Here is a 21,754-nt window from a genome sequence, read left to right on the forward strand (position 1 = left end):
AATACTCACCAAGAGACTTACCTGCTTTTCCCATCCAGTGACGTAACTGGATCCTATGCACCGCTGCACCTGAAGCAGGATGGAGAGCTCATCCTTACAATACCTAAGGTGAGAGCTCGCAGAAACCAAGTTGGGGGTCAAGAAGAGTGAGAAACGGGAGATTGGTGGGAACACATATCCACCCCAGCTGGTAATCAATCCCTTTTCTTCCACCTGCAGAAAACTTACTCTACAAGCCAGGCAATCCAAATTCGGAGGCCCCGTCCAGAGCATCTTCCGGGCCCTGCACCTCACGATAGAAGAAACGGTAGCAGTCCAGTTCGTGTCAGCGTCTCTGTGGGAATCAGGTGAGAGTTAGATCGTAGGAATGTCTAGTTCTGATGTGCGTGGGTGTCTGCCATACACAGTAAAGAATGGAGTCTGCCCGGTACTGCTGTGTAATGAATTGTTATGGGCATACTCAGTGATCCACAATAAATCTTTCCAATTCCCTTCCACTTGGTGAAGCATGCAGCGCAAGTATTGTTCGAGCGTCTGGTTCGTCCTCTCAGTTTGACCATCCGTTTGGGGGTGATGGCTAGTGGATAATCGGATGTTAATTTGGGCCATTGAGCAACACTTCCTCCAGAAGTCAGACACAAATTGGGCACCCCGATCTGAGATCAAGACTGATGGGAACCCGTGCAGCTGTACCACGTGTTCAAGGAAGGTTTTAGCTAGACCGGATGCGTTTGGCAGACCTTTAAACGGAAAGAAATGGGCCATCTTGGAGAACAGGTCTACGATCACTAGGATGGTGTTGTAACGTTGACAGGATGGTAGGTCGGTGATGAAGTCAAGAGACAACGTGTGCCACGGAGCCGGCGGGATATCCAGTGGTTGCAGGAGACAGCAGGCCTTCGCTTTGACGATTTATTTTGAGCACAGATACCGCAAGAGGTGATGAATTGAATAACGTCCTTGTGCCACGTTGGCCACCAGTAACTTCGTTTCACCTTGGCCAGGGTTTTAGCAATTCCCGGGTGGCCTTCCATGAGGGTGTCATGGTACTCCGAGATAACCTGTTCTTGAAGTTCTTTTACAGGCACGAATAGCCGATTGCTGTAGTAAGGTAATTTGTCCTTAACGCTATAGTGTTCTCCTCTTGAATCCCGTTCTTGTAGTTGCTCCTGGGTCAATACTTGTCGGACTTCATACAGCAACTCGTCTTGAATCATGGTGGTTGTAATGCCCAAGAGTCTATCACCCGGAATGATGGCCACGGGGTCACCAGCTCGTCGGTGCCCATGCGTGAAAGGGCATCAGCTTTGCCATTTTTTACTCCTGGCTGGTACGTGATCACATAGTCGTGCTCCGCGAAAAAAAGGGCCCAGCATAGTTGTTGAGAGGATTGAACCTTCGCACTCTTCAGGTATTGTAGATTTCGGTGGTCCGTTATCACAGTGATAGTGTGTCTGGCTCCCAACAGATAATGTCGCCAGGCCTTGAAGGCTGCTTTTATGGCCAGCAGCTCCTTATCCGTGATGGCATAGTTGAGCTCAGGTGGTGAGAATTTACCTGACCAGAAGGCCACAGGATGTAACTGACCGGTGTGTGGGTCCCTTTGTGATAATACAGCACCCATCGCCATACCGGAAGCATCTGTCTCCACCACATACGGAAGGTCTGTGCGTGGATGTCGTAAGATTGGAGAGGTAGAGAATTCCGCCTTGAGTTCTTGAAAGGCTTTTTCGGCCTCTTCTGTCCATTGGAATGTTTTGTTGAACTTCGTTAACAGTGAAGTGATCGGGTGTACTATTTGCGAGAACCCTGGGATGAATCGGCGGTAAAGGTTTTCAAAACCTAGCATGCGCTGGACTCCCTTGAATGAGCTTGGCACTGGCCAATTGAGGGCGGCATCGACCTTGTGCATATCCATTTGTATTCCTTTTGGAGTGAGGATAAAACCCAGGAACTCTACTTCTGTAACGTGGAATGAGCATTTCTCAAGCTTGGCGTAGAGATGATGTTGATGGAGCTTGGTAAGGACGGACTGTACATGATCTTGTACTGAAGCCGAGTATACCAGAATGTCGTCTATGTAGACTAAGGTGCAGACGTCGATCAGCTCTCTCAGAACATAGTTCATGAAATATTGGAATGTGGCCGGGGCATTGCACAGGCCAAACGGCATTACTTGATATTCATTTAGGCCATATTTGGTGCGGAATGCCGTTTTCCACTCGTCCCCTTCTTTGATGCGCACAAGATGGTAAGCCCCTCTAAGGTCCAATTTCTTATAGATTTGGGCATCTTTGACTTGGCCTAGCAATTCCGGGATCAAGGGTAGGTGGTAGCGATTCTTGACGGTGACTTGGTTCAATGAACATTAGTCAATGCAGGTCCTAATTTTCCTTCCTTCTTCGGCACGAAGAATAAGGGAGACGCTGCTGCTGACTTTGAGGGACGGATGAAACCGTTGGCCAGATATTGTTTCAGATATGTCTTCAAATGTTGGTTCTCGGGTTCAGTGAGTGCGTAGATACGGCCACAAGGAACTCGGGCACCCGGTATCAGATTGATCTGGCAATCATAGGGCCCGTGGGGCAGCAAAGTATTCACTTGTTCTTTTTGGAACACATTTATTTTGAAAGTCCTGGTATTGAGTTGGTAAGGTAGCAACCACACCTAAGACACTTATCGCACCTTCCTGAACGGATGAGTCGGCATGCTTGCCCTTCCTTCCCTTGGGGTAGCAGGTATGTGTGCAGTCATGGGAGAAGACTAACTCTTGGGCACGCCAGTTGATTCGTGGGTTATGTGCGACAAACCACGGCATTCCTAGGATTAATCGGAACTGCAGTGCTTTGATGAGATCAAAAGTGATGGATTCTTGATGCCCATCTTGACATAAGAGGGTGAGTTCAGTGGTACATTCGGACACGGTAACAGAGGCAATTTTGGTGCCATCTACAGTGGTTACAGTCTTGGTGGTGGGCTTAGAGCAGAGTGGGAGCCCCATCTTCGCTGCAAGATCCTGGTCCATGTAATTCCCCACGGCTCTGCTATCAAGGTAAGCTTCTAACAAATGCATCTTTGATGGCTGTTGATGGGTGAACAGGATTACAGGTAAAGCAAAATGGGAGGTCTGTAATTGGATTCCTTCGCTCGACAATTGGATCCCTACAATTGCCGGGGCTTGGTAGTTTTCCGACTCCACACTTGGTTTCTCCTTGTCTGTGGCTCCTACGGTTCTTCTTGGTGGTTTTACTGGACACTCCTTGAGGAAATGGCCTGTCTTTCCACAGTACAGGCATAACTTCTGTTCCCTTCTCTTGTCCCGTTCTGCTTTGGTCAAAGGGGGTCTAATTCCTACTAGTTGCATTGGTTCTACGGAACTTTCTGATCCCCGCTGAGCATGATATTTGGGGCGCACGAACATGGGGCATGCATCCGGTTTACTTCTATCTGTTCTCCGATCTTGCAACCGATGGTCTAGTTGTATTACCAGATTAATTAACTCAGCACAGTCCTTGGGTGGGTCCACTACTTGGGCCAGTACATCCTTTAACTCCCCTCGCAAGCCCCGGTGGAACAAGGTGGTTCTTTTGTCCTCTGGCCATTCTGCTTCGACCACCAGCCTATAAAAGGTGGCTATGTATGTCAACAGGTCTTGGTTTCCTTGACGGAGGGACAGAAGTTTGTTGTCCAAGGCCTGTCCATGAGAGCGACAGGTGAAGAGTTTTTCCAGCTCCTGTTGAAAGCCCCCAAAATCATGTAACAGCGGATCATCCCGACTAATGAACGGCACCGACCAATCTGCTGCACTACCACTCAAGTAGGACAAAACAAAGGCCACTCGTGACTGGCCATTGGGAAACGCCCCAGGTCTGCACAAAAAGTGGAGGTTACACTGATTCATGAAGGTCGCGTATTTTCGGGGATCCCCCGAGAAAAGCTTGGGTGGAGCTAGTGGAACTGCCCCAGGTAGGTTGATATGCATCAGATTACTCGTGGGGGATGGCATTGATGAGCTAATCCCGGGCAACAGGGCTTGTCCAGCCTGCGATTGAAGGACTTGTCTGCCGAGATCATCAGTTCGTTCTTTGGCCACAATTAGTTCTCTCCGCAAGGCGTTGGCTTCTTGTCGGGCTGAATGTACCTCTGCGCGTAACTGCCCCAACAACTGAGCAAACTGGTCGGTTTCCGAGGTTTCCATACTAGGCGCCCGGGTGGATTATAATGTTTGGGCTTCACATTCTGTAATGGTCACCTTGTATCCACAGGGACGCCACCGACTTAGCTGGATCGCTTCTGAGTCGGATTCACCTACCCTGGGAACTCGCGCTGCTGTGGGTCTATTCTGGAAGGCAGGAGTTCAGTTTTAGCCACAATCACCTTCTCTCAGGGCCCGCCTCCCAAGTGTTCCCCTAGCGACCCCCTTAGAGCCTTCCTCACCTTGTATTTCGATAAGGTGCGCTCTCCGTCCTGCTGTTCTGTGCAGGGGCGCGTCGTGGCTGGGCACCTTACAGCCAAGTTACTTCACTGGCGTGGGCCCGACAATCCAGTCCGGCTGCGACTCCACTCTTGAGGTAAGTCTTTAGTTCTTAAAGAATATATGTCCGCAATAGTAGTTGCCCTGTTAACCTTCTCCTTCTCTCGTAGATGCAGAAGGGGTGATGAAGACATCGAGCTGATGGAGAGGGCAATGCTCAATAAGGTAAGAGAATGCGCGAAGCGCGGCGCTATGAGTGTCCTTTGAATCGGACTAACCTGTGCTATTCTTCCTTGCAGGTCGCCGAGAATTTCCTGGAAGAAATGTGGCCAGATGGAAGTGGAGTGTAGCGCGGAAGATGTTCGGACTGTTGTGGAATTCCAGGAGAGCTTCGGTAGGTAAGGGGGAGTCTGAAAGGCGTTGGAATCGGAAGACGAGCGCTTACTAATTGTCCTCTTCTTTTCTCTCCTCTCTAGGATGTTGCTTGCGGATAAGGACGAGCTCCAGGGAAGACTCCGGAGCGATTTAGGACCTGGCTGCTGAACAGGTAAGGAGGATTAATGGTGTTGTTCTTCCTCGTAGATGCAGGCCAAGGATGCTGCAAACCGGTCTCGGGGAACGTCACGCTGCGAGTGCAGAACAATGCGAAGCGCCTGCCTCAGCTCGGGCGTGACTTAAATAGCCAGCAGGTATCCCAGGTGCCTCCAGGGCGGACCACGCCCTAGATGCTAGACTGCATGGTGCTGTTACATGCCGAACCTTGAAGGGGCGGCCATGTTGGTCCATTTTCCAGTGGAAACTCCACCTGCCATATGAGCCTAGCTCCAGGACAGCTGAGGGGGGCATGATTGGGCCCTTGGGGCCTTGCAGGAACACTGTGGCAAGGGTCAGAGACCCCGAGTTCCAAGGCCAGGGGCTATGGTCATGACAATATAGAAGCCATACAGGCGAGTTTCTATTGATCCTTGGGGGACACAATCTCGGAGGATCTAAGACCTCCTTCATATCTGAAATGAATAGGTTATAGAGGATAGGTGCTAGGGGGCAGCCCTGCTTCAATCCTCGAGAGGTTTTTATCTCCCTAGTTAGTTTCCCAGCCTGGACAATTCTGATCTGCATCACAGTCCCAGTGTATAGGTCTTTAATTGCAGCTATTAAATCCATAGGGCACCCCATCGATAACATTCTAGCCCATAGCAGGTTTCTGTCGATGCAATGAAAGGCGCATTCCATGTCAATGCAGGCGATGTATACATTTCCTTTCTCTTTCTGGATCTTCATCTTGAGAAGGTTAATTAACAATAAGTGCAAATCACAACCTACATTACTGACAAAGCCAGTTTGCCTTGGGTCATATGATTTTGACATTGTTAACAATTCTTTTAGATTCTTAAGCAGGACGCCGGCAAAGATCTTTCCCAATACGTCCAAAAGGGCGATCGGTCAATAATTCCTGAGGTTCCCTCTGTCACCGTTTTTATAGGTAGGGATCACTACTGCTCATTTCCATGAGGCTGGAACTTTGCTGCAACTTGTGATTCCTTCGAACAGAGTCAAGCAGACATCTCTCAGGTTTTGGGGGTTTCTTTCAACATGATGTTTGTTAACCCATCTGGGCCTGATGCTCTGGAATTACTTGCCCTTTTTATAATACCCAGGATTTCGTCTTTATCAAAACGGATTAACCATGACTCTTTTTGCTTGATTTGTGTCTCTTCTCTCTCCGCGACTCCCCTGGTGAAGAGGATTTCAAAATGTTCAACCCACGCACTCTCAGGATTTGGGTTTAGTTGTAACATATCGTTGCCATTTTCTCTGCCATTTAACAATTGCCATAGATTCCTCATGTTTTTGAATCGATGGCCTGCATCATACATTCAGCGTCGTTGTGATAAAGAATGGCTCTATGAGATAGGATCCAATTCCTATATTGTTTTTTCCTTTTTTGATTGTTTGGTCTCTAGAGATCAAAGGGAGTGGTTTAAATAACCTTAAATTCCCGATGCAATTGATGTTTCATTGTTGCCACTAGTACGTAACATTTGTGTTTAGGTTTACCAACAGATTTTGTTCCTTTGTTTCTTTCTTCTCTGAATAGTGCTAATGTGGGTTTGTATTCTACACCATTGTGGTCTCTACCTTGCCAGGCTTTTAGTCTTTCTGTAAGGCAGAGTACTATCTTTGGATTGAACCGAAGTCTATTTCCGCCCGGCACTACAGATACATTCTGTTTCCAGTGCTTCAATTTCATTTTGGGCCGATGAGTCTGCCATGGTTTCTGACAGGACAGCACTAACATGTGGAAAGACATGTCCTGAAACAAAGAAATAGTCCAGGGTTGCATGGGCAAAGCTCGAGTGCCAAATTGGGTCTCCCTTCTGGTCTCCCTTCACTTGACCATTTACCATGTGGAGGTCTCTAAGGGCCATTTTTTCCAGCCAAACTTGACTTTGAGTGCTCTTTTTTGGGTGCGATTTCCCTATCCCTCCATTACATCTTGGAGCAGAGCAGAGGCACTCAATGTTTAAATTGCCACAGATGATAATCCATGCACCATCCATTTCAGCATATAGCCAACTTATCCATTTCATGATGGATTTAATGATGATTTGGGAATCCGTGGCATCAGGGTTCCAGTACAGATTGAATAGTGCTAGAGTCCCCTGTATTTCTGCATGGTCATCTAATAGTTTTAGTATTATTATTTAAATAATGAGGTGTGGGTTGATGACTTGTATCACCTTGCCCACCAATACATTATTTACAAATGTCAGTAATCCAGAGCTCGGTCTACCTCGGATCCCTTTTGTTTAAGTTGCCGGTATAGGCATCCATTAGCAGGGTCTCCCTTAGCCATGATTCTTGGAAACAGATAATGTCCAGTTTAGCCGCACTTTTGTTCGGCACATGGAGCAGGTGGCTGAATCCTCAAGTGTTCCAGGATCCAATCTGTAGGGTTCTGGGTCCGTTATAGTTTGCCCTCTAATCCCAGGAGGCTTTAGCTAATGCTCTGAGTAGCCAGTCCCAAGACTGGGCGTTATCCATCGTAACTTTTTCAGGGATTCAGGCCCTTTTAAGACCTTTTAAGACCCCGCGAATATCCCTCCCCGATTTGGACGAGTCCCTGAATTCCATGTTACGGCTCCCGGCACGTTCTCATGCTCTTTCTTTTATCGTGTTTGAATGAAGATCAGGTCGACTGGCAGATGAAGTGTTACAGTCTTTTAGGTCAAATCCTAAGGCCCGTAGTTCTTCAATTGCATTCACCATTAAAGAGATCTGGACTGATGAAGTCATGTGTAGACATACTCAATAATATTCGAGTTTGTTTGGAAAATCGACTATCTTAATATCTTTTGATTCTATGACTCTAAGTTGCGGGACATGATGGAGTAAGCTCATAATGTTCGCCCGGTTCAGAATTAAGCCATCATCTTCTTTGAACACCCTTTCCAGAATCACCTTACTGTTTTCCTGTATAAGGGTTTGGTTTAGCCATTTGAGCTTGGCAGGGAGCGTTCCCCGAGGCTTGGCTATGATCACCTTGGGGTTTTCCGTGATTGTTCCAGACTCCAAAATCTCTATCCTCATGGGAGTGTTCGATCATTCTGTTTAGTAACAAGAGTTGTTTCTCCAGAGGCGATGGTTTTCGGGTGGCTCTATTCTGTTTTTCCTCCAGGGTTTCAAATGCTGGGCTCTTTTCATTTGAGTAATTGGTGGATGATTCTTGTTGTTGAACTTCCAGAAGGACACAAGGCAAGTCGGGTTCTAGCGCTGATTCCACAAAGCAGTCATCAGATTCGTAGTCCTCATATGAAGAGAGTATAGGGGGTCCTCTGCGATCTCTAATTTAGTGATTGCTTCTCGACGAGATTGAGATCTATACATTCTCCCCTGTGATGCCTGATGCTGTTGGGCCACTAGTGAGGGGTCCCGCTGGTCCTTTGTATTTGAGCTTGCAGTCATAGCTGGTTCAACTGAAATAATTCTTACGTCTCTTATAAAGTTCCTTGCGGTACTGCCATTTGTTATTTTCTGGCTAGGAGTGTTCTTAGGTTTTCTCACAGATACGTGGTTTTTCTTCTCTTTAACTTTGGATGGGGGATTACTCTGTGTTACAAGATCACTACCAAAGATGGGGTAGTGGTGTGGGTCCATCGTTGGTTTCTTCAAATGGGCTTCTCAATTTACTGTCTCTGTTGAGATCTTCGTCTTGGTACTACATGTTGGTGTCGAGTCGGTTGATTTTCTGGATTGTGGTCATTCCAGCTTCAGTTTGAGACTCTTGTTCTAGAGTGGATTCTACATTAACTTGTGCTCCAAGCTCAGAGTTTTGACGAGATTCCCTTCTGATCTTGTGCAACCTCAGAATTACATTAAGCTCCAGTTGTAAAGAGCTCCACGCCCTCTCTTATTCTTGATTTGACTAACAATTTCTAGCTCTGAAGTTATCTTGTTTCATTAGTTTTACTGTGTCCCGGAAGCAATCTGGAAAAGCCTTTTTGTCCTCTCTTGCTTCTTCAATTAAATCAATGAGAGTCTTAAAGATTAGCCGTATGTCTCCTTTTTCTTTTAGTCTTCTTTCCCTTGCTGCTTCAATGTGAGATTCAATAGAAACAAGTTTGGTATGCATCAAGGCGAGGAGGGTTGCTTGGTCTTTGAAGTTGTCATTGAGATTTTCATATAATTTCAAATATGGGGACAGCGAGATAGTGATCATCGATCCAAATGCTGTTTGGAGTTGCATCATTAAATCCTCCTATCTACCTTTTTCCTTGATGCTCTCAGGAAGTTCTTGCACTGTCGTAGCTGGTTTCACACCTCCTCTTACTCTTATCGGAAACTCCATTTCTTCTTTACCAGAGTCCTCACTGGAATCCTCACTTGAACTGGGAGGGATAGATTGGATCTATCTCGATGCTTTTAACTATTTTTGAGGAAAAGGTGGGCTGGACTCCATGTCTGTACCAACTTCTTTAAAGGGTTGCTTACCGACCCTATAGTTTGTGTTCGTACTAAGTCGCAGGGTCAGATTTGCCACGTCTTTTACCAGGCGGGCTGCTGAGGTGTTTTTTTCTACGTCAGTTTGAGAGACCATATCCGAGTCTCAGCTTGGGCTCCAGTTAGCAGTTGGAGTACCGGAAGAAGGGCTCTGAAGCATCTTCATTATTATCAGAGCCATCGAATGGCATTTCTGTTTGACAATGGTCTAGATCTGGGTTATTTAGAGGAGCTCCCCTTAAGCCTTCCATCTGGACCACTATCGTGGGTAGATTTGTTTCTGTGCCGGAAATAGTTTATTTCTTTCTTGTCGCTTTGTTATTTTTTCCTTGTGGCAGGGTTGTTCAAGGATCGGGGCTTGCCAACAGGTCAGCGTCAGAGGGGACCTGCCATTCATCTACTAGGTTAGGCGTCGCATGAGCATTAATGGAGCTTTCCTCTTGTGAGGTCGCTTCAGATGGTGTATTGACGCAGGTAACCGGCTTCAGCGGTCATTCTCATTTTGCACCAGTGGCGACGGTTCCCTCAGTCTGAAGTGCCATTTAAAGTTTTTGTAGTTAGACAACGATTTTCTTCTCATTTTAAAAAGACATTTGTGATGTCATCTTTCATCTACTGGGTGTTTGTCTTAGCAGTGTATGGTGGTGGCCTGAGATATGGTTGCTTAGCTTACCACAACTTGCGAATTTCTGGGGGTTTTCAGTTTTACTTGTAACCATAATGTCCCTTTAGCAAAGTTTTGTCATTGAATTTCACAGCTTTTTATTAGTGCAACTTAACCATAATGTCCTTTTAACATTGTTTTTTCATTGAATTTCATGGCTTTTTATTAGTGCAACTTAACCATAACATCCCTTTAACAAAGTTGTTTCAGTGAATTTCATGAGTTTTTACCAGTGCACCCTAATTTGCTGCAATGTACTAATATCATACTTACCCCAATATAGCAACATTTTTCTCCAATTTAGAAAGTTTCACCTTAAAAATCTGACATTCCCCACCTTCTAGCATCATTTTTAACACTTCTATACACTTTTTGCAACTTTTTCCACTGTTTTTGTGTTTGCCGATGTTCGCGAACGTCTGAAGTCATTGCAGACTTCTCTGACAGTGTCGCGCGTGGCCTGATGACATGTCCGCGAATGCATCTGCACTTTGCAAACCAGTCTGTGCTTTGCATACAGTTCGGAACTGTATTTTTCAGCTCATCTAGGAACTTTGAAGCTCAAAATGTACCCTTGCACAGCTCCTGGACCTATTCTTACTCATTATACATTAACAATCTAGCACACAGCACATACTTGGAAGTATATTAGGAAAACGGTTATTTATCTTAAAAATGGCATCGGTTATTGCAATCCCTCCTCCCCAAGAGTCACCACCACCAGCTGGAGGACCTACACAATGAAAGAAGCTCAGTACTTCAAAATACAATCAAGAACACCAGTAGGATGAGGTAGAAGAAGTGCCTACCTCTAACACCCATAGAGAATCATGGGTGTGGCAGTGCTTTACCACTGTTGGAAATGTACCAAAGGTTAAAGCTCAGTCGTGGACAACCTGGGCAGTACTCCAACGGGACCACCTTCATGCAGCGCCACACCAAACCCAATCACTGCAATGCTCTCAGAAAGGCTGTTAATTTCTCAGGAACTAGTAGTCTGTCTTCCACTCTCTCATCTTCCTCATCCAATTCTGTAACCACACAGCCCACTTCTGTGGGCCATAAAATCCCACCAGCTACCTTGCAAGGAATAAAAGAGGCTGTTGATCCATATCATTCAAGAACAACAGTACTCTGTACATACTGCAACACACCACTCTGCAGGGGGGAGCAGTTTTGAAGCTGTAATCAAGGAGCATGAGAAACACTGCCCCCTACCTTAGATTTAACACATGCGCATTATCTTCCCCTGTCTACCTGCACCTCCGTATGTGTGGCTGGTGCCCCTTCTCTCATTTCCCTCCCCACCTTATTTTCGGCCTCGCATGCAAAATAAAACAAAAAAAAAATGCAAACACATGAAAAAGGTCTCTTTAGGAACCACCTTTCACAGTTATAAAAAGGGAACTAAAAGAATAAGCTTATACACTCCATCTACTTTACATTTTTCAGTAAAGTAGTTAAATTCAACAAGATTCTCGAACATTCACATTAGCCTTTTCTACTATGCTAATGGGAATAATGGACAATTGTATACTAGAGTAGGAAAAAAGCACAGAATCAAATTTCTGTCAGAAATTCTTCTTTTTTGTATACAATAAACACCATATAATCCATTGCCGTTTATAACTGTCCACAGTCTCTGCATTCCGCTGTTTAGCCCATGCTTTATCGGAAAACCCGGATTGCACATGCACACCACCACACAAAACAGCCCTTCTACTCTTTTTACTGTTTTATTTGTAATACTCCCTCATTGCCTACTTTAAACCATTCACACATATATCCACCAATCACTTTAAAAAACACTACATATAACCTACGAACATATTTAACTTACACCCACGAACTGGCACTTAACAATGTTCTACAAATCTTTTGCATCTACATTTCCCATATGTATACCAAAGAATTGTACATAGTGCTTCTATAAATACACATATGCATTGTGCAGTGACAGAAGTGCATAAATAAAAAGGGAAGTACGGATGCACAAGTGTTCATGGGAGCCCAGAAGGGAAGTGTTAAAGGATCCCAAGGTGGGAGACCACTACCTAACTGGTGGGGCAGAGGAGTCCCAAGGGTGGAATGCATCTTAACCGTAACATCCCTTTAACAAAGTTTTTTCTGTCAATTGAATACATTTTCATAAGTGAAAATGTTCCATAATGTTAAATCACTGTATATAAGTTATTAATCATGTCTTTTAACATATAAGAAAGAACTCTAAACCTTCTTTAACAAACATATTTTTTGCAACGCATACTTATGGGATTCGTTATCAGCAGAGCATACCCCAATAGGCAAATCAGAGTAGACATTTGTCCTTGCCGAACCCAGGCCCTTTGCCAACGGCAGAAAAGTTATGTCACTATTTTTTGTACTTACATTTTTGACAATTTCAAAAAAGTAAAACACAGGACAGATTTCCAAAAGCATCCTTTCAGGTCCTTACTGATGCTCCTCGCACAACTTTGCTGCAGTCCCATCCAGCACCCCGGTCTGCAGCCGCAAGCAGATTTTTCCCCCCAATAAAACCTAGAGCTTCAGCCATGATTCATGCTCGCAGCTTTGCTGTAATCCCATCCACTCCGGGCTGCAGTTGAAAGCCCAATTGTTCTCCCAATTAAACCAACAGCTTTGGCGGGTGGTGGAATGGGTAGATCACTGCACTTCATCTAGTACTTTAAACAGATTACCCTGTTGCTGGTGATGGGGTTCTTTTTGTTAAGGTGCCCTTCCTTCTTCAAGTGTTAAGTTTGGAATAGGAGAGTGAGCCCTGTTCACCTGAGCACTGGGATATTCAATAAGTAACTGTTGTCGTAATAAAGCAGTCTTCAAAACCATTCTTGATGCAATTTATTGTTAGAACTCATCCGCCACGTAATTCGACTCTCTACAGTCTTTCTCAAAGCATGCGGATTGTGGGCCAGTCATTGCTGTGAGGTTGTGGAAATGAGTCTACCATCCAATCCCAATATCTTGTCCCATTATGGTCACAAATAAGGGTGGGTAATGATTTGAATGGGTGGCCTGGTGACCACGTGGGCACGTGGTTCAGTGTGCTTGGTAATTTTGTGTTGATTAGCATTGTCTCAGAGTCTATGCAGTGATAGTCGCAGCGATCTGTTGATGCAATACTGTGCAGCACTTCGGGCTGTAGCCTCAGTCAGGATTTTAGCCACGGCCAGAATTTATTTTCCCATTCAAACCTATCCCGAGTTTGAAAAACTTCACCAAATAGCCAGTCCCTTGTGGCCATGCCCACTTTAACCCCATTGACAGTCTCTTGTGGTCATGGCCAGTAGCCAGATTATGTTTGACAATCTGGCCACTTCCCATGGCCACAGGCCATGAATCGGATAGTCTGGCCACTGCCCATGACCCCGGCTATGCCTCAGTCACCAATGGTATATCCAATTTTCGTACCTACATAATGACACTTTAAAAAAAATAAGACACGGCACATTTGCAAAACCATACTCCCTGCCAATGCTCCCTGCACAACTTTCCTGCAACTCCATCCATGTTTTATTTTTTGAAAAATGTCAAAATGTATGTACATAAAACAGGCATATAACATAGCTCACAGTTGACAAAATCCATTCAGATGTTGCTGAAGAATTCAAAGTTCGGACTACAATCTTTCTAAAATCTTTTGTGCACATTCGTCAAATGGCAAGACAGTTATAACCCATCTAAACATATTAAACCCCCCTCTAATGTTGCCCCTCTTCACAAACTCCCACCACACTTTGCAACAACATTCAAATCTGTGTCTTAAATCTTTTTGCAAACTTTTGTGCCGATTTGTGAAATGGCACAAAATGTATAAGCCTTTGAAATATTTTGAGACCCTCTTGGCAACACAGCACCAATCTTTGTAGAACCATTCAAGGTCACGTCTAGAATATTATCAAATAATTTCATACAGTTTCATTGAGTGGGCCAAAGTTATACGCCATCCAAAAACTTCTTTTCACCAAACCCTGCAAAAATATGTATGGATGCCCGCGTAAATCTGAGATGTTCGCAAACATCACAGTGCTGTCCCCGAACTGTTCGTAGACATCAGAGATGAAAAACCACCTGTTTTTTGCCCTGTTATGGCCATATCCCATCCCGTCCTTATCACCACTCACCTCCCCAGAGATTGTTTCATTCCTTTGTTAAGTGCAATGTTGTGGTTTTAAATCTTTTTATACTACGAGCGCAGTCTGAAAATCCAACATGGCGGGCGTTTCCCAAAAATATGATGCCACAAATTGGTGAAAATCCATCCAGCGATTTGGCTGTAGGCATGAGAAAACTTTTTTTCCATTGCGTCTATGGGAAAAACCACAATGTTGGGACCCCCCCTATAATTTTGCCCCCTGCACAAAACCTCAAACTTTGCAGAATCAGTCTGACGGGGCCAAATAATTAATGTAGGATTCGTCCAGGGGAGGGGTGCCAAAGTTAGAAGCCACCCAATAAGTGCTCTTTCTATGAGTTAAGCAACTTAACCATAACTACACGGCCGTTGCCACAGGCCATGTAATATATACTCATCTCATTGTCCAAGTCCAAATAGAACTTGTCATTGCCATTCCAGGGCATCAAGATGGATAGAATGTGCCACAATTGCCAATTAGTTAGACTCATGGTGTCTTTAACTTTCTGATAGACCCCATTAAGATATATTACAAGGATTGCATAGGCTTGTTTTAACTTTTATCCTCACCAATGTGTATGTGCTTATGGAACATTGACTTGAATATCATGGGGTGGAACCATACAACCATGTTTTTTTTTAGCAGTGTGAGCCTATCCATCAGGCAATTGATATTATAAATAACGCATTGAATTTTGTAATGTTTAATTGATGTCTTTGGCACATAAACATCTCAGCTGCAGTCAGTTGTCTGGGTAGATGGCTTGCTGACTCCAGTTACGTTCATGGGGAGAATATGACATTAAATGTGAGGGGCAACTGGTGAAGGCCCCAATTATTGGCTCTGTATGTCTTTTACAAAAAAGGGAGCTTTGCGCCTGATGTTTCAAAACAGAATGAGTTTCAACAAGGATACCTGCGAAGGGATCTACTTGGAGAAGGAGATCAATGTTTCCTGAAACTCTTGTTGGTCATTTAAGTTGCTACCCTGGCAAGTCTAGAGAGGAAAAGAATTCAGAGTCTGCATCTTTGGCTTTATTTGTACTGCAGAAAGTCACAATGAGGCGGAGTCTCAATGCTGATGAAAGCATTTTAGGCACCATGTGAACGTTTTCCCAAGATATCTTACAGTATCCATTTGTAGGATCATTTTAGGATTGTAGCCAGATGAGTAATTATCAGCCCCTGATATGGTATGATATGACTTGCCTGTACACAATTGTTTCTAGGCGCGACAAGACAAAGAGGGGGAAACAGAGGGAGGACAAAACAACAATCTTACTAGCCCTTGTGTCATTCAGATCACGTAAGTGCAGTGAAGTGGAAGGGGAGAAGTGATGAGGGTGAGGTGGGGGAATTGCTATCCGTCCCTGGTTGGGCTTGAACCACCAACCTTTTGGTTAACAGCCAAACGCGCGAACCGATTGTGCCACAGAGACTGTTCTTAGCGAAACGTCATGTGGCATGTCAAAGGAGGCAACACTCAACATGATTGTTTGTTATGTCTCGGGCCAAACCAAAGGAACTCATAAACATATTTCCCCATTTTGGATGGGGCAGTGGGCAATTTATTCAGTCCTGCCTTCCATTTATCATGTTTTTCATTATTATTCATCTTTTAAAAGGAGGGAGGTAGCGAATCACACAATCTTTTTCCAGGAAGAGAAGATAAACTCTCAAGCTGAAGGGCTGGAAGGGCAATTGTACTATCCAGATTGGATTATGGCAATGCCCTCCTGGTGGGAATCAACGTAAAAGATTTAGGGAGATGCCAAGTACTGGGAAATATTACAGTAAGGATCGTAAAAAAAACTAAGAAAGCATGACCCCATTTCTCTAGCCAGGCAATCCTTGCACTGGCTCAGAGTAGAAGAGCATATTCAGTTTAAAACACTAACGCTTGTACATAAGTGTCTTTTTGGCAAAGCTCCCATTTATCTCAAAAATCGACTAGTACCCTATACACCTCAAAGAAGCCTAAGATCAGAAGGTAAAGGACTGTTAGTAGTGCCCAAGTATAGGCTGAAACGAGGTTTAGGCAGGTCTTTTGTGGTTCGTGCACCACAGCTGTGGAATAGTCTTCCTCAAACACTAAGACTGGAGGAAAACCACCAGATCTTTAGAAAGAAACTGAAAACCCTCCTGTTCAAATGAACTTGCACATTAGAAATATATCCTTAGGAGTAGTGCCTGAAAGTGAGTGACCTAATTGTTAAGGTGCATGTTATTTTATCTTCGTAGGTCTTTGTCTTTGTGTAAAGCGCCCTGATGCCTTCGGGCTACCGGCGCTCTAGAAGTAAACACATGAAATAACATAACAAGCTGAAAAGCACCCAGGTGGCAGCACTTTCCAAACGATTCCCTATTCATTTAAAGATGATTCTTCCCTTTTCTCATCTTAGTATGGATGTGTAAGTGTAGTTGCTTAATGGTAAATGGTTAGCATTGCACGTGAATTCTGGGCCACGTAAAGAAAGCTAGGAGCATCCGGATCAAAGGCATGCCTCCCGTACTGGATCCTTTTAAGTTTTTCTCCAATATAAAAACATATGAATACACACCTCACTGTTCTATTTCAAGAAATAGAGACCATTCTGAAAACGGTGTCCATGAGTGCGATATTAAATATTTAAAAGTTGGTAAAAGTGAGAAAATGTTGTCCTATGGTGGTTGGGCGCATATCTCACAAGGTTCTGCCAAATATGAGAGTTGGTTAATGAGTTACGTGGTATGCAACAGCAGTGGTAGGCCACAGGGGTAATTTCTCAAAACCCCTAGGAGGGATAGAAAGAGTAGAAAAAGTAGAAAAAGGGGTCTTCACTGTCTGCGCTCCACACCACTTATGTAATAAAGACTGTTAGTGGCAAATGGAAGTGATAGGCACTTGACATTTTTATATATATATAGTTTTAGAAAGCCTGTTACATTTTCACAGGTTGTGAACCCAAAGAAGGGAATTAGGGACAAAAAAAACAAACATTTTTTATATTCGTCACTGTACACAATGTGATTCCAAACTGTAAACAGCACAAAGAACAGTTGTGTTTTAACATAATACCATCTAACAATGACAACCTGTTGTCACTTTACAGGTTGGGAACCAAAAGAAGGGAATTTGAAAATAATTAATTGGTGTCAACAAAAAACCGCCACATGTGTTTCAACCCTAAACGGGCCGCCCTCAGGGCATTTAAAATCCCAAAGTAACTGAGTGTTAGAGCAAAAGGCACCTGACTCTAAAATAGGAATGGCATTGTATCATAATATTCATCATACACAGAGAAGATATGTCATATCTAATATTGCATTGGTACAAATTCCAGGAGAGAAAAAGAAGAAAAACAAAGGGGAGCATGGAGAGGTAAAGGTTTTTTTTTGGATTCGGGACAGAAAGACAAAAAAAGAAAAAAACATTAGTGATCACGTGTACAAAGTTACCATAAAGCAGTGATGAAATAGATGACACCTGGTGAACGCAGGGTCCATCTCCCTGAAGTTCCAGAATATATAATTTTTTGAAATACTATGGATTACCTGTTTCAAAAGTATGCAGGGAGCTGTAGAATTGCGTGTGTTGGCACACTACTTCTAATCAGATTGTGTTCTGTACATTATTGATTGCAGGGAGCTGTAGAATTGCGTGTGTTGGCACACTACTTCTAATCAGATTGTGTCCTGTACATTATTGATTGCAGGGAGCTGTAGAATTGCGTGTGTTGGCACACTACTTCTAATCAGATTGTGTTCTGTACATTATTGATTGCAGGGAGCTGTAGAATTGCGTGTGTTGGCACACTACTTCTAATCAGATTGTGTTCTGTACATTATTGATTGCAGGGAGCTATAGAATTGCGTGTGTTGGCACACTACTTCTAATCAGATTGTGTTCTGTACATTATTGATCCACTCATTATCGAATTCTGGAACATTTAGTTGCTTGGTCTAGCGATTGTCCAGCAAAGATAAATTATGTAATTTTGCAGTCTCTCTGCTTACCTGGCTGTTTATATAGTACAGCTTATCACGTGTGTTTCAAAGGATTCCCTATGAAAAATATTAGCGAATGCCGTCTATTGATGAGTAATGTGCAGGTTCCCCATTGTCAGCTAGAAATAAGAGTAAAATTTTGGGCGTGTGGTCACTGTACTGAGAGTCACTTGTAAGGCTGGATTTAAATGGCATTATTTAAAAATAATATTTTAAAAAATGAGTGGGTCAACTCAAACATCTCATTGGCCGCCTTATGTCAATATTAAAGACAGAAATCAGATATGTCAACAAAAAGGGATCTCTTCTTCAGGTGTTGATCATCTTGTCAACACTGACCAATCTTCAATCAGTCTTTTTGCCTATAATTATTAGTAGGCTATTTTTTTAACGTGGCCCTAGCTTTCGGAAATAACAGATCACTTTACAAGTCATGGGTAAACCGTGAAGGAAGCAGATCCCAAGGGACCAATGCAAGGGAGCAAGGACTCTAACAATGGCGGAGAGGGAGGATGGGAAATTTGACAGCAAGGGATCTACAAGCTACGACGGGAGGAAATAGGGCAGAGCAGACTGCCCAGTCTGAGTTTAGGTGGGGAGTGGATGGGATGTGGACCTAGGTGTTAAGGAGGAGACATTCCTTAAGAGGATGGTCTTGAGCTCGTTCCTGAAATGTAGGAGTGAGGGGGTGAGTCTGGTGTTGACAGGTAGACACTTATGAATATGGACCATGTAGTGTTCATCCAATTGGAGGGCACTTCAGAAGCAGTAAGCTTTTACAATATCACCCAATCTGAATTGTGTCCTCTTAAAGTTCATGTTTAAAAATTGGCTATCAGCCCTTTTAACGTTGGACCTTTGTGCAACATTCTGTGCAATTTCATGGACGGTATTTGACCTTGAGGGGACTTTCTTGGAATCAAGGAGTGTTATTGCATTAGGTCACTTATTCATGTGTGTTGGCTCAGGGGAGTGCCATGGGATGCCGGCACATATGGAAAAGCAATGGATGATGAGGCCAGAGCTTTACTGAGGGACAGCGGGAGTGCTCTTTGGACTTTAATGATGCATAATTCCACACTTTAGTTGTAATGAGCAGACTGTAGGCATATAACATGCCATGTATCCATTAGATACATTGTCGTACGAGAAGCATGCCAAACCTTCTCTTGCCTTGCTTCTCTTGCCCAAGGAACAATTTTGGTATTACACATTGTTGCAGTCCAGGCATTCACCATTCAAATAAGGGAATCTTCAGTATATTCTGCATTACAGAACATGAAGCAGTGTCTCTTTGCAAGGTGACCAAAGATTTCATACTGCTTGGAAAGACACTGAACCCCTACTAAGTAGGCAAGGTATCTACTTGGCTTTGTGCCAGAATACCTCTTCATCTGGCCTTGCAGGACATTCTGAAGTCCACTTCCTGGGGGGTGAAGTCTGATGTTGTGGCTCTACCCATCTCCCTCATGAGATCGCCCTAAATATGTGAGCGTCTGTCAGGGGCAGGCTAGTTTGTCCGACCAGGTGCTCTTAAAATAATGCTGCTATCAGTTTATAAACCAGCACCTTGGGTGAACAGAATTTCGATTCCTATTGGTGTTTACTAAACGCCTGATGCAGTATGTGTGGCAGCACAGTTAACAAGAAAACGGGTCCATAATTATCACTAGCAGGCCATGGGAAATGGTATGCAAATGTTAGGATTCACTGCCAAAAATGAATCCACTTTTACTTTTTTAGCATTTCCTGATCATTCAAACCAGACAAGTAAGTATTTTTTCATAATCAGAGCTTCAGAGGCAATGACAATCTATTCCGACAGGGGGCAGTGTTGACCTCAGTGCTCACAGACCCCATGCTCTTAGATACCCTTGGGTTAACTCTTTCTAAGATGTGCTGCAGTTAGTTGGAGCAGTGGTGCACCCACTCCTCAGGTCCCTCTGTCTTCAACTCAGTTACCGGTGGTTGGTCTTTTATCTGCCAATGTACAGCCCTCCTTAGGTGCTGATAACATTGTTAGCTTGAAGCAAAGCATCCATGCGCCAAAAGTGACATCTATTGGGTTCTTGCTTAAGAAAAAAACAAATGCCGTCCATAGCAAGCCCTAAAATGTGTGAAATGATTCAGGACAAAATGAACTTTGTAATCATCAATGTGGAGCAGTCCATTAAGAACTAAATAAAGAAGAAATAAAGTGTTGGCAAGGTTTCACCCTAAAGGTGGGAATGGATCTCTAAGAGTGGATGATATGAAAATCTTGCTGAGGGTACAGATTAACAAGTGGTGTTCATCTACCAACAGCGACTGTGTTATTGTTGGTAACTAATCTTCCTTCTTTCTTGATCCTTTGCAAAGGTTTGAGAAATGTGCCATCTGACTCCAGTTTGAGAATTGTAGTGGATTTATTTATTAGATAAATCAGGTCTGTTTAGGATAGATTATTTCACCTAAAGTGGAGCAATACTTTTTTTGCTCTTATGCATTTATTTATGTTATTTGTTGTATGTTTTTCTGTGAGCGGTCTGATGTCTATGGGTGTGTGGCGCTATAAAAATAAACAATACAATACAATTCAAGTGCAGAGTTGACATGCATTCACATGCTTTACCTTTTGGTGTTACATATGTGAGAATTGCCAGTGTCAAAAAGGGGAGTTTCTGGTGGAAAATCATGTCTCAGCATGTGGTCAATGCCAGAAGAAGCCCTCTATGTCATTGTATGTTCCCACTTCAGGTCAGGTTTTAGAAAAAAAGGCAGTGTTTGATGTTATCAGACAGCTCCTTGTACAATGTTTCTATTTTATTTCTAGTACACAGGTTTTACAGTTGACAAAGGTCTCTTGCTCAATTTTGCTCTTGTGGTGTTCCAAACTGTCCCAGCCCTTTACACTGGCTTATCTCACAGAAGATGTCTTGGGTCTGGAGGGGAAGACAACATTGCATTTTTTGAGTTTCTACTCTTCCTAACAAATCCGTATGTGTTCTCATAGAAGCTTGAAACTCTCATCTTATGAAAAGAATTGATCCGTGCCACATCTCTTAAGTGTAAATATTGTGGCACTTAATATTATTGTGACAGTATGGTTCCCCTAAGGTCAATTTTTCCTCTTTGCACTTTCTTTCATTGGGAGACCCACGATATTCTTTCAATTGGTCACCATGATTTGACACCGTGATATCGGGTAGTGTCAGATTTGTCCCTGGATATAGTGATCTATCATCAAAAAAATATGAAGGGAAAGGGATCATGTTTTGTATTAATTGTGGCCATGAAAAGCTCACATTAGAGGCATCAGGGAACTAAATGATGTCAAATGCTAAAAGGTGAGGATGACTTACTTTGCCTGTAAGATTCCTAAAACAAATATGCATGAATTTGCTGGGGAGAGGATGGAGTTGTAAAGTAGCCTTCCCATTATTTATAAATCTGGCAATTATCTAAGAAAATTAATGAAGTTAAGTAAATCTAGCAA

General features: G+C 43.6%; 1 protein-coding gene across 1 annotated transcript in view; it reads left to right on the forward strand.

Annotated features, from left to right (window-relative positions):
- Window positions 1–21,754, forward strand: part of LOC138481058 (connector enhancer of kinase suppressor of ras 2-like) — a 2,957,912-nt gene that overhangs the window by 2,933,903 nt on the left and 2,255 nt on the right. The gene's annotated exons all lie outside the window — the stretch shown is intronic.

The sequence above is a fragment of the Ambystoma mexicanum genome, chromosome 5p, assembly GCF_040938575.1.
Source record: "Ambystoma mexicanum isolate Mex_15411 chromosome 5p, UKY_AmexF1_1, whole genome shotgun sequence".
NCBI lineage: Eukaryota > Metazoa > Chordata > Amphibia > Caudata > Ambystomatidae > Ambystoma > Ambystoma mexicanum.